We start from the raw sequence: 12,982 nt of genomic DNA on the forward strand, positions 1-12,982 counted from the left end.
CATAAAAAACAAAATCAAAAAATCAAAACAGCAAAACTTGAATTGAAAACTAACTAATAAATAAATTATAAATTCATGTTTTTTACTTACCAGGACAAGAGGAGCAGAGCAACAAGCAAGCAAGCAACGGAAGTTTTCAAAGCAGGAAGAGACAAAACGCGGCTGAGGAGAGAATCGCGGAAAGAGATCGTGGAAAAATTCGCTGAAGACGCGCAACGCAGGAAACAAAAGAAATCGCGGAAGAAAGAAAGAAGGAGACGCACGCTAGCTCGACGCTCACGCAAACAACAAACAACGGTAGGTTTTTTTTTTAAATATATATACTAAAATATAAAAATTAATTTGGGGCCCCTTATATTCATGGGCCCTGGGCCTGCGCCCCAAAATTCAAGGCCCAGGGCCGGCCATGGGCAGCGGTCAAAATTTGACTGAAAAGCTTTCAGCCTGTGCAAGTAATATGGAACAATGGGGGCGGAAGTACAGGGCAAGATTTCAGAAGCAGATCGCGGCCTGTAAGAGGAAGCTAGCAAATCTGGTTGACTGTGTGCTTCCTGACGAGGTGAGATGGTACTTCCAGGCTATAAGAGAGTTGAATGAGGTGCTTGAGGCGGAAGCTACACATTGGCAACACAGGGCTAAGATGTTTTGGCTAAAAGAGGGGGACCAGAATACAAAGTTCTTCCATGCTTGTGTAAGAGCCAGGAAACAGAGAAACCATATCCGCAGGCTAAGGAGTAACAACAGTCAATGGATTGAAGGTAATCCTGAGCTCAATAGAGTTGCCTATGAGTATTTCACTGATTTATTTGCCAGCCCTAGTAGCCTTTGTTATAATGCTCTAGAGTTGATGGCCCCTCTAGTATCTGATGAAATGAACAGGGACCTAGTAGCACCTTTTTCCTATGATGAATTTAAGATTGCCATGTTTCAAATGCACCCTGATAAGTCACCTGGGCCTGATGGTTTGAACCCTGGATTTTATCAAGCCTTTTGGGATGTTATTGGTGGAGAAATTGTGAAGGCCTGTATTGGGTATCTCGAGCGAAAAGAATTTCTGACCAATTTGAATGATACGATTATTGTTCTAATTCCAAAGATTGACGTTCCTGAAAGCATGAAGGAATTTAGGCCTATCTCCCTGTGCAATGTTTTGTATAAGTTAATTGCCAAAGTCTTAGCCAATAGGCTGAAAGGAGTACTGCCTGAGATAGTTTTTGAAAACCAATCTGCTTTTGTCCCTAGAAGGTCTATTACTGATAGTATCATTGTGGCCTTTGAATCCCTTCATTACATGAAAAGGAAGAATAGAGGCAACCAGGGGAGGTAGCCCTGAAATTGGACATTAGTAAGGCATATGATAATGTGGATTGGAATTTCTTGAGATTGCTTATCCTTAAATTGGGGTTTTCTTTATTGTGGGTGGACTGGATCATGTTGTGTGTAACAACTGTGGAGTACTCTGTGTCGCTTAACGGGCAGTTTGTGGGCCCCATCACCTCGGGTAGAGGTTTGAGACAGGGAGACCCCATTTCCCCCTACCTCTTTATCCTCTGTGCGGAGGTGCTATCCAAGTTAATCTGTAAGGCTGAAGCTGAAGGAGCTTTACACGGGTGCTTAGTGGCGAGGGGAGCTCCTGTTATTACCCATTTGTTTTTTTTTGCAGATGATAGTTTCTTGTTCTTCAGGGCCTCAATAGATGAATGTAACAACATTGGGTCAATCCTAGCTGAGTATGAAGCGGCGTCCGGTCAGGCAGTTAACCTGCAAAAATCAGGCATTTTCTTCAGCCCCAATGTTAGCACTGAGATGCGCGTGGAGGTTAGCAACGCTCTCCGAGTTCACAACCCTCTTGACACGGGCAGGTATTTGGGCCTCCCTTCACTTACTGGCAAGTCTAAAGCTGCAATTTTTAGCTTTCTTAAGGACAGGTTATGAAAAAGATTGAATTTATGGAGCTTCAAGTTCCTCTCAACTGCAGGTAAGGAAGTAATGATCAAAGCAGTGGCTCAATCCCTTCCCACTTTTTGTATGAGTGTATTCCAGTTACCTAAATCCCTGTGTAAAGGGCTCGAGCGGATCATGAATTCATTCTAGTGGGGTATGAAACCGGGAGGTAGAAGATCGATCCATTGGCACAGTTGGTCCCGCATGTGTATGAATAAGAGCGATGGAGGTTTGGGGTTCAGAGATCTGCAAAACTTCAACCTTGCGTTGCTTGGTAAACAGGGATGGAAGCTATTAGTGGAGACAAACACTTTGGTAGGGAGACTCTTAAAAGCCAGATATTTTCCTCAGGTTCCCTTCCTATCCTCCAAATTGGGCAATATACCTAGTTATGTTTGGAGAGCTATCAAGGTGTTGAAGCTGGGAGTGAGGTGGAGAATTGGAGATGGAAGGACAATCTCTATGTGGCAGGACACGTGGCTGAATTCTAGTGCCCCTTTCTTAGTGCAAGAAGGCCCTGGGATTGTTCAAAGTGATCTCAAGGTGGCTGACTTGTTCGTTCAAGGAAGGAAAACTTGGGACAGAGGGAAGATGGTTGGCCTATTATTAGAGGCGGATGTGAATGTGGTGTGCAGAATGGTTCTTCCTTTTAGAGAAGTGAAGGACGAGTGGCTTTGGCATCATACCAAGTCTGGGATCTATTCATGTAAATCGGGTTATCGGGCCCTCTGCAGTGATTTGCATGTGGGAGCGGGCCACGCTGGATGGGAGAAATTGTGGAAATTGGAGGTTCCGCCAAAGGTTAAACTGTTCATCTGGAAACTGGCAGCGGGATGTATGGCCACTAGACACCGACTATCCTTGAGAGGCATGCCCATCCCGACCCATTGTTCGTACTGTCACGTGGGTGTGGAATACGATTATCATGTTTTCGTTGGATGTATCTATGCCCAAGAATGTTGGAATATTGCCGGTTTCAACACGGACATATTCCAAGCTGATTACCTAACCGATGCTGTTTTGTAGGTACTCACTCTTTTGGGAATGGAGCCATCTTGTAGGATGGCAATGATGCTTTGGACTATCTGGAACCAAGTGCTCTGGGAGGGTAAAATCCAACTACCAGTCCAGGCCATGGCCATGTCGGTTCGGCAGCTAGCGGAATGGCGTACTTCACGCGTCAAATTGCCCCCCGGCACGCCGGCCCTACTGCGGCTCCTGGTTGTGCTGCTGTTGGTTCGTCGAGCTGCGGTCCTACTGCTGCTTCTAGGTTCATCGATGTTGCTGTCCCTGTCCGTGGTGCTGCTGCTAGTCCTATTGGTTTCACTGGTGTCGAGGAGGAGTCCAGCCCGCCATTTGCCGAGCATGTCAATGCCACGGATGTCGCCTCCTTAGGCCTACTGCGCGCATCGCGTAATGGAGGTCTCGAGGACGGCCCCAGTCAGATTGAAGGAGCTGCTCCAAATCAGGTTGCCGCCGACGACGCCCTCATCTTGCAACCTCAGCTTGCAGCTATTCCTCCGTCGGAGTCATCGAATCCAGCGCCAAGCCGACGGCCTATCTCGACGCACTGGATCAGACCGCCCATCGGTTTTGTGAAGTTCAATTGTGACGCTGCTGTTTTCGGTCCTGAGAGTCGGGGTGGTCTAGGAGCTCCCCTCCGGTCATCCGATGGATCGTTTATGGCTTGCAGAAGCACCCTAGCATTGTTGTGCGACGATGTGCGTTTGTTGGAGGCCTTGGCGCTCCGGGAAGCTATTTTTTGGTCAGTTGAGTTGAATTGCATAAATGTTATTTTTGAATCTGATTCCCTTTCAGTAGTTAATAGTATTTATTCTTTGGATTCCGACTTGTCGGACTTTGGTTCTGTTATTAAGGATTGTAAAGTTATTTTAGGTTCAAGACACGACTTCAAAGTGTCGTTTGTTCCACGCCTAGCGAATAGGGGTGCCCATGTCGTTGCACGACATGCCCTTTCCAATGCTAGCGAGTCATTGCTTTTTCTGCTTCGTGTTGGTTGCAGGATACTTTTTGTTCCGATTTGATTCCTTAATTTATTGATTCATTTTTCCTCAAAAATAAATAGAAATATAATTTTCACATCATTTTATACCGGTTGAATTCCGATTAAAACTCTAACTTTAACTCTTTATTTTTTCTGATTTTTTTGACCGGATCCGATTTTTACTAACATTAGAAGGCTTAATACATCATTTTCCCTCCGAACTTGTCCAAAAAATTTGGTTGACCTCCTGAATTTTTAAAGTGTCCCAATAGCTTCCTTAACTTGCATAAAATGTTCAGCTAGTCTCTTGAACTTTCGGAAAATGTAAATAATTGATCACTCGGTTGCAAAAAAGTAAATTAAATGCGGAAAATGTATTCCACATCTTAGAATGTTATTACATAATTAAAAAATAGGTTAAAATATAAGTTATTACATGCTCAACTATAAAAATTATCTTCTCTAATATTAGAACCGTATACCCCCGATCTTAGGTGTTTTACTTTTTTTTTTTAAATGTGTGCAATATAACTTTCGCATTTAATTTACTTTTTTTTGTAACCGAGTGATCAAATTGATTATATTTTGCGCAAGTTCAGAGAGGTAACTGAACATTTTATGCAAGTTGAGGAGAGTATAAGGACAGGGAGCCAATCAATTTGAAAATTGAAAATATAATGTGCCTATATTATAAGTATGCCTTTCCAATTTGAAAATTGAACTGCACCTTTGAGTTTATACGTATAATATCTTTTGCCTATGTGTGGCAAAGTGGATTCTTATTTCCTGCGATTCCGATTTTGGATCTCTTTGGATCACACATGTATGCGTTTCAAACTTGAACGGTTAGCAACACCATCGTATATTTATTCATATAATATAATCGATTCTCGATCCAAATTTTTTTCAATTGTGTAATTCGTTCATTTGCCTTCATCGTATGTGTGGTAGTTTAGGTGTGCAATTGCAAGATGGTAGGATTGGTTTAGGTGTGCAATTGAAAGATTGTAGAATTGGTTTCTGAGGTTGTAAACAATTGGGGTATGGTGTGTGTTTTTTACTATGATGCAAGGAAACCCATTATGACATGCTTTTCACAGTTTTTCCAGTAGAGGAAATGGGAACTCTCAGAAACTGATACTAACACGTTTTCTTAATTAACCAAAATATGAAACGGTGCTTTCAATTTTTAGAAATTCAAACTTTCTATTTTGCAATTCCTATTCGGTTTAAGGTTCTGTTTGATAAAACTGAAAATTAAGTGCTGAAAAAATAAGCACTGAAAATATTGAATGATTTAATTTATATAAAAAATATTAGTTGATAATGTTTAACTTAAAATATTAAGTTAAATATTTAGACTTATCAAAATAAGTGGTTTTTAACTTAATTAACTAATTTAAGTGGTGGAGAAACAACCGTTATCAAACGCACTTAAATTAAATAAGTGCTTAACATTTTAATTTAAGCAATTAAGTGGTTTATCAAACAAGGTCTAAGATTAGGAAAATTGGAACTTCCTATTTGACTGATAATTCCTTCTTTGTATCATTTTCTTTGTATCCTTCAATTTAAATAACTTACCTATATTTCTTTCTCCTATAATTTTTGTCTCTTGAATCTCCACTGAACTTGTACTTTCTTCATCCTATTCTTTTTTTTAAATATATTATTATATTTTTAATATTTATAAATATGTCCCTATTACACATTTCCTCACGTTTCCGTTTCATATGTTTTTTATAAATTACATTTCCTGGTTTCCGCATTTGTACCCGTTTCTGTTTCAGTGCAACATAGGTTTTTAACATTGAGCTAGACAATTAAGTTTACACTTATATATAAGTTATACTTATAACTAAAATGATTTTATCCTCAATCCCAATTTCTTTAGTTATTGACTTTGTTCTCTTCCTTCAATCCCATTATATGAATCATATGTGCCAATCAATATATGATTCATATATTGGTGTATGAATCATATAAGGCCTAATTATGCTTCATCATATTCGGTTTTGCTGTTTTGCAGCAGCTATTATTCATGAGTTAGTTGTTATACAGTACTTCTTTGGCTTAATACATCTTTAGCCCCTTGTCAAAAAAGTCATTTGCCCCCTTGTACTTTGAAACAATTCTATTAAAGTGACCAATTGACTCTCTGAAAGGTACATATTAGCCCCCTGAACTTTCTTAAAGTGATCTATTAGCCCCTGAACTTACTTAAAATGTGCAAATTTCAACTTTTCCAAAATCTCTCCTTACTCCGCCACATGGATTTTAAGGGCTTAACTGTTCATTTAAACAAGTACAGGGGTCAATAAAACATTTTTAAAGTTCAGGGGTCAGTTGGCATTTTGGAACAAGTTCAAGGGGCTCACGATGTATTAAGCCTACTTCTTTTAGTGTGAACTCTGTATAGTATGCCAATATGTACCTTATACTTGTCCAAAAAAGTCAATTGCCCCCTTGTACTTTGAAAAACTTCTATTAAAGTAACAATTGACTCTCTAAAAGGTACATATTTGCCTCCCTTAACTTTCTTTAAGTGATCTACTAGACTATCTCCAACCCATTTCATCATTTTTGCTACATCAAACCGTATTTTCTTCATTTTCTTTCTCTATTTTGATGTGGCTACAGTGTTTTTGCTCCAACCCATTTCCTCATTTCCTCACTCCAAACACAAGATTTCCTTTAAATAATAATATTATATACAACATATATAATAACTATATTTATATATAAAAAAAGTAAACAAAAAAGTAAGAAAATAATAATAAAATATTATTTGATGTTGCATCAAATTTGATGGAGAAAACCGTATTCATCAAAATAAGGACACGGTTTGATGATGGGTTGGAAAGCCAACCATCACCAAATCTCCTTCCCAACATCAATTTGATGTTGGGTTGGAGATGGTCTTAGCCCCTGAACTTGTTTAAAATGTGCACATTTCAACTTTTCCAAATTCTCTCCTTACTCCGCCACATGGATTTTAGGGGTTAGCTGTTCACTTTAAACAAGTACAGATGTCAATAAAACATTTCTAAAGTTCAGGGGTCAGTTGGCGTTTTGGAACAAGTTCAGGGGGCGCATGATGTATTAAGCCTACTTCTTTTAGTGTGAACTCTGTATAGTATGCCAATATGAGATGTGAATAGTAGTATATATATATTTTGCATCATTTTTCCCATCCTAAGACTTGTTATTTGTAAATGCTAAATAATTGCTATGCTTACATTTATTGCAAGATTTAAGCAAACACGGTTATGTAATTATTCATCTGTTATGCTTTCTGGCTAGTGACAATGGGTCACATGTTTGTGTTTTTCTCCTTGTGATCTTTGAGCTTATCGGTTCCAGCAGTATATATGGTACTAATTCTTGTATATTTTATGTCATGAACAGCCATGGCTGAAGAAGCAGGTATGTCTGTGTTATGTTGTAAATGTGGCATTCCTATGCAACCCAATGCTGCTAATGTGTGTGTGGATTGTTTGTGCTCAGAAGTTGATATAACTGAAGGTTTGAAGACGCTATTGTTTGTTAGACATTGCCCAAAGTGTGATACCTACCTTCAGCCACCAAGCACTTGGATTAGGGCCGAATTAGAGTCCGAGGAGTTGTTGGCATATTGTATAAAGCTATTGGACTTTCCAAAAGATGTTAGGATGGTAGATGCAGAATTTATTTGTACTGGGCCACATTCCAAAATAATCAAGCTGAGCCTGACAATTCAGAAAGAGGTTCTTAGTGGTGTAGTACTTGAACAATCATTTGTTGCTAAGTTTGTTGAGGAGGAAACGATGTGCAAGTCTTGCGCAGGAGTTCAGGACAACCCTTATCGGTGGCTTGCTTCTGTTGAGCTTCGGCAGCATGTTCCTCATAGGCGAACATTTTTTTACTTGGAACAGCTGATTTTGAAGCATGATGCTGCTGTCCATGCTATTAAAATCAAACAGATGGATCAAGGTATTGATTTTTTCTTCAGACATCCAAGTCATGTTTTGAATTTTTTAGAATTTATAAGTAAAGTTGCACCAGTTAGGAGTTGCCTTGATAAGACACTTGTGTCCCAAGATAGCCACAGTAACAACTTCAATTACAAGTATACTTATTCTGTGGAAATCTCCCCAATTTGTCAGGATGATTTGATCTGTCTACCTCCAAATATTGGTCTTAGCTTAGGAAATATCGGTCCAATTGTAATCTGTACAAAAGTGACAGACATCATAGCTCTACTGGATCCTTTAACACTTACAGTGCTATTTGGAAGCTCCTTTTAAGTCTCTACTTACTAGCAGGCAGCTTGTGGAGTATATCGTTTTAGATGTTGGTCGAAAAGTTAACATCAGAGGGTCAATGTATGATTTAACTGAGTTCCAAGTAGCTCGTTTATCAGATTTTGGGAAGAATGATACTGTTTTCTCGGTGAAAACACACCTTGGCTATCTTTTGAAACCTGGTGATCGAGCACTTGGATACGACATGTATGGTGCCAACATCAATAATTTTGAGCTAGAAAAGTATGAAGACTTAGTTCTTCCTGAAGTAATTTTGATAAGAAAGAGCTATGAAGAGAAACGCCAAAGCAAACATGGGAAGCCTCGTTCTTGGAAGCTGAAGTCTCTCAATATGGAAGTTGACGAGTCTAGAGGTAGAGATGACCTGGAAAAGACGAACACTGAATATGAAGAGTTCTTAAGGGATTTGGAAGAGAACTTTGACATGAGGTTTTATATCTCTTTATATCGTAATAAAGAACATCAACCTTCAGAGATGGCATCCACTGTTGATGAGGAATCTATTCCTCTAGAGGAGTTGGTAGCTGATCTTTATATCAGTCACGTGGAAAAGGATGAGGATGACGACACGAGAGAATGAATATAAAAGTAGGTTATTTCTTGTTTTAGCTTGAAATGATTAATAGAGTGGCTGTATGCTATGCTATCTGCTTTGATTATTTTTGCTTTCTACCTAGCTATGAAGCACGGACTCTTCCTGGGGTCGCCGTGGCCGAGTCGGACTCGCCGGACTCGGGGACTCGGCGGGACACGGCCGGAAAATGGGACACGGATGGGGACACGGCGGGACACGGCTGGGGTAAAAAAAAGTTAAAAATTAGGGTTTTTTTAAAATTTTTTTATAAAATTTAAGGATCAATTATGCAATTTGTCAAAAATCCTAAATTATAATCTCTATCGCACGAATTAGAATTAGGTCTTCTCTCCTTCCTGCGCAAATCGCGATTTCAACCCCAACGCAGTTCTCCTAACATCAAGATTTCATTTTCGTTTGGGAATAATCAGAAACAATTTCTTCTCTCCTGGGTTCTTCCTTCTCATGCGCTGCGATTCTTCTCCTAGGTTCTTCTCCTAACATCACGATTCTGATTTGTGATTTAGCATGTTTTTTATATATTTTTATATCTAATATATATATAATTAATTATATAAAATTTGCCGTGTCCCCGCCGCACCCGTGTCTCATATTTTCTAAAAATGCCGTTTGCCGTGTCCGCACCCGTGTCCGTGCTTCATAGCTACCTAGGATTTTCATGATATATGATGCATTATCTAACCCATCCTGCCTAAACTAAACCAACAAACTAGGAATAGTATTTTTTAGGCATAATATATCCACAGCCCTCCGAAGTTCTCCAAAACTGCAACTGATCCCTGAACTTTAAAACCTTACAACTAACCCCACAACTTGCTTATTTGGAACAAATAACCCCTCATATGCTGTATTACTTTTTTTCCCCTTGTGGTAAAGAATTAATGTTTGCTTCTTGATGCTGTGATCTTATGCTTATCTAATCCATCCTTCCTAAACTAAACCAACAAACCAGGAATAGTATTTTTTAGGCATAATACATCCCAGCCCCCGTAGTTGTCCAAAAACTGCAACGGACCCTGAACTTCAAAACCTTACAACTAACCCCAACATCTTGCTTATTTGGAACAAATAACCCCCACATGCCACATGGCAGCATGTGATTAGAACTTCAAAAATTACAACTAACCTCCACTGCCATTCACGCACTGCCATGTGGCATTTGAAGGGTTATTTGTTCGAAATAAGCAAGTTGAGGGGGTTAGTTGTAACGTTTTGAAGTTCGGGAGGTCAGTTGAAGTTTTTGGACAAATTCGAGGGCTGGGGATGTGTAAAGCCTATTTTTTATATGGTTATAAGTTAACTCACCATAAATTTATTAAATGGATTTTATTAGATTTATTCTCCCTAATCCAGTATTTCAGCATGAATGCGTCTTATATGTTTCTTGGGTTAAATGCACCATTGGTCACTGATTTTTAATGCTTGTCTCAAAATGTACGCTCAACTTCGTGAGCTTCCGAGCCGAGTTTCGCCCTGTTCAAGCTCGGCTCATTTTAAATCGAGCCGAACACGATCGAGCTGAACCTCGAGCCGCTCATTAACGACTCGGTTCATTTACATCCCTAGTTAGGGATAGATATATCTAATGACAATTTATATGTAAATTAAACTAATAATGAGAATGTGTTATTAAATAACTAACTTTTACATATATGATGAACTTGCTTTGCTATGATTTATAATAAATTCTCCACTAACAATGTTTACTGAGTGTACTTTACACTCTTCAAGTTGGACTAATTTAATTTCTCATTCATATGGAAACTTTAGATCAAATGAGTATAAACAAATTTGGAAGAATTTCTGTCAGTTTAATTTTTTTTTTTCCTTCATGATGTTGTACTCATTTGAATTTATTTTTGGAATAATCTGATTGATGATGTATATGCTCTTTTTTAGATGTTTGATGACTTCGTGGACGTTAACATAGATGAAAAACAATTAATGCATCTGTGGAACTCAAATGTGAGAAAGGTAATTGGCATTGCTCACTGTTTATCATTTCTTCGTCTTGGTTCCTTCTCAATTCTTTTGCTTTTTATTGTTAATCATAAAAGAAGCCAACATGAACTTCATTTGGTATCTTTCCTAATGTTTTATTCAATCCTTATGAAACCGACCTGTTGTTTTGCCTTGGTAATTCAAGTAGATGCCTACTAGAATTTGTACAGGTCCTATTGGCTTCTCATAGTTCAAGTGTCTATGTTGTAATTAGAGTTTTTGGAATTGAATTGGTACCCTCAATGATGTGGTCTTATTCGCATTAACGGTCAAATTGGCTCCCAAAATTTGTAGGCAGGGTTGGTTTAGCCCAAGTCGAAATTTAAGCATCAACTCAGTCCGGAAGTTGGCAAAAATTGACAAATTAGCCCAAAAAACAATTAGTTTTAATACCTAAAAGTTTGTCAAACTTGGGCTAATTTGTCAATTTTTGTCAACTTCGGGACTGAGTTGATACTTAAATTTCGACTTGGGCTAAACGGACCCAGCCTACAAACTTTGGGAGCCAATTTGACCCTTAATGCGAATAAGACCATATCATCAAGGGTATTTGACACTTAATTCGGTCTTATTCTATATATTCATTCACATAGATAGTACTTGCCTAAAGCCACCTCAAATTAGCCCAAACTTGATGACGTTGTCTTATTCGAATTAAGGGTCAAAATGGCCTCTGATAGGGTCGGTTTAGCCAAAATCGAAATTTAGGTATCAATTCAATCCTGAAGTTGGCAAAAACTGACAGATTAGCCCAAAAACAATCATTTAATATCTAGAAGTTTGTCAAATTTACTAATTTGTGAAGTTTTGCCAACTTCAGGATTGAGTTGATACCTAAGTTTCGATTTAATCTAAACTGATCATGCATGCCAACTTCGGGGGCCAATTTCACCCTTAATTCGGTCTTATTCTATATATTCATTCACATAGATAGTACTTTGCTAAAGCTACCTCAAATTAGCCCAAACTTGATTTGTGGTCCTATTCGAATTAAGGGTCAAAATGGTCCCTGAAGCTGGCAGGTTTGTTGGTTTAGCCAAATTCGAAATTTAGGTATCAATTCAGTCCGGCAAAAATGGACAAATTAGCCCAAAAGCAATCAATTTTAATACCTAAAAGTTTGTCAAATTTGCCCTAATTTGTGAAGTTTTGTCAACTTTGGGATTGAGTTGATAGCTAAGGTTCGATTTAATCTAAACTGATCATGCCTGCCAATTTCAGGGGATAATTACTAATCTAACCCAATCAAGGACCCCAATTTAAATATCTAACCCACCTTGCCTCCAAGTTACCAAATTAGACACTTTCACTCATTTTGGACAAAATTACCCTTATTCTAGTTTGAAGGTTCATCTCCTACCTCCCGCTGCTTCCACTTCGACTTCCTCACCTGAGCTTTCCCATTCAACTTCATTATGGTTCATCTTCTTCAGTTTCAGTTCGTTTCAACTGCATTATACGTTTTATTTTCATCACTATATATAATCTGGTCCGTTCTTCTCTGCATTTTTATTATATTTTCATCTCCTACCTCCGGTGTGTTTTCATCTGCTGCAGCGCGGCGAGGATGGCGAGAAAACGGAAGGCGGCGGCGGCAAACGAAGAGGAAGGACGGACGAAACATTAAGTAAGCATACTTCATCTTCTTCTTTGTTGTTTGCGCCATTAATGAAGCTTGAATGCGCTCGAATGCGACGTTAATGGCTACTGTGGAAACCTTGTCGCATTCATTACCTAAATGCGCTCAAATGCGAGCATTGTACATGTATATAAACCTGTCGCATTTGTTACCTAAATGCGCTCAAATGCGACAAGCTATTACCTTAAACCTTGTCGCATTTGAGCGCATTCACAGACGAATGCGACAAGGTTGTAAGTAAAACAAGGAATTATACATAGAATATGTCAGATTTGTTAGTGAATTTAATATGTGTATGTTTGAAATTGTTACAGCATGATCCCAGGGAAGCCAAAAAGGGCAAACTGAGTTCCATTTTCAAATATCCCAAGGCGTCTGATTCGGATGCTCAAATAACAGTGAGGTTTAATTTGGATTCTGGGGTCATGATAAAGAAGTACTTGAGTGAAAAGCAGTTAGAAATCTATAGGAAAACATGTTTTTGTCAATATTTG

General features: G+C 38.7%; 1 pseudogene; it reads left to right on the plus strand.

Annotated features, from left to right (window-relative positions):
* Positions 1 to 7,343: 7,343 nt before the first annotated feature.
* On the plus strand, positions 7,344 to 11,096 carry LOC136223847 (uncharacterized; annotated as a pseudogene).
* The last annotated feature ends 1,886 nt before the right edge of the window (positions 11,097 to 12,982 follow it).

This window comes from Euphorbia lathyris, chromosome 3 (genome assembly GCF_963576675.1).
Source record: "Euphorbia lathyris chromosome 3, ddEupLath1.1, whole genome shotgun sequence".
Taxonomy (NCBI): Eukaryota; Viridiplantae; Streptophyta; class Magnoliopsida; order Malpighiales; family Euphorbiaceae; genus Euphorbia; species Euphorbia lathyris.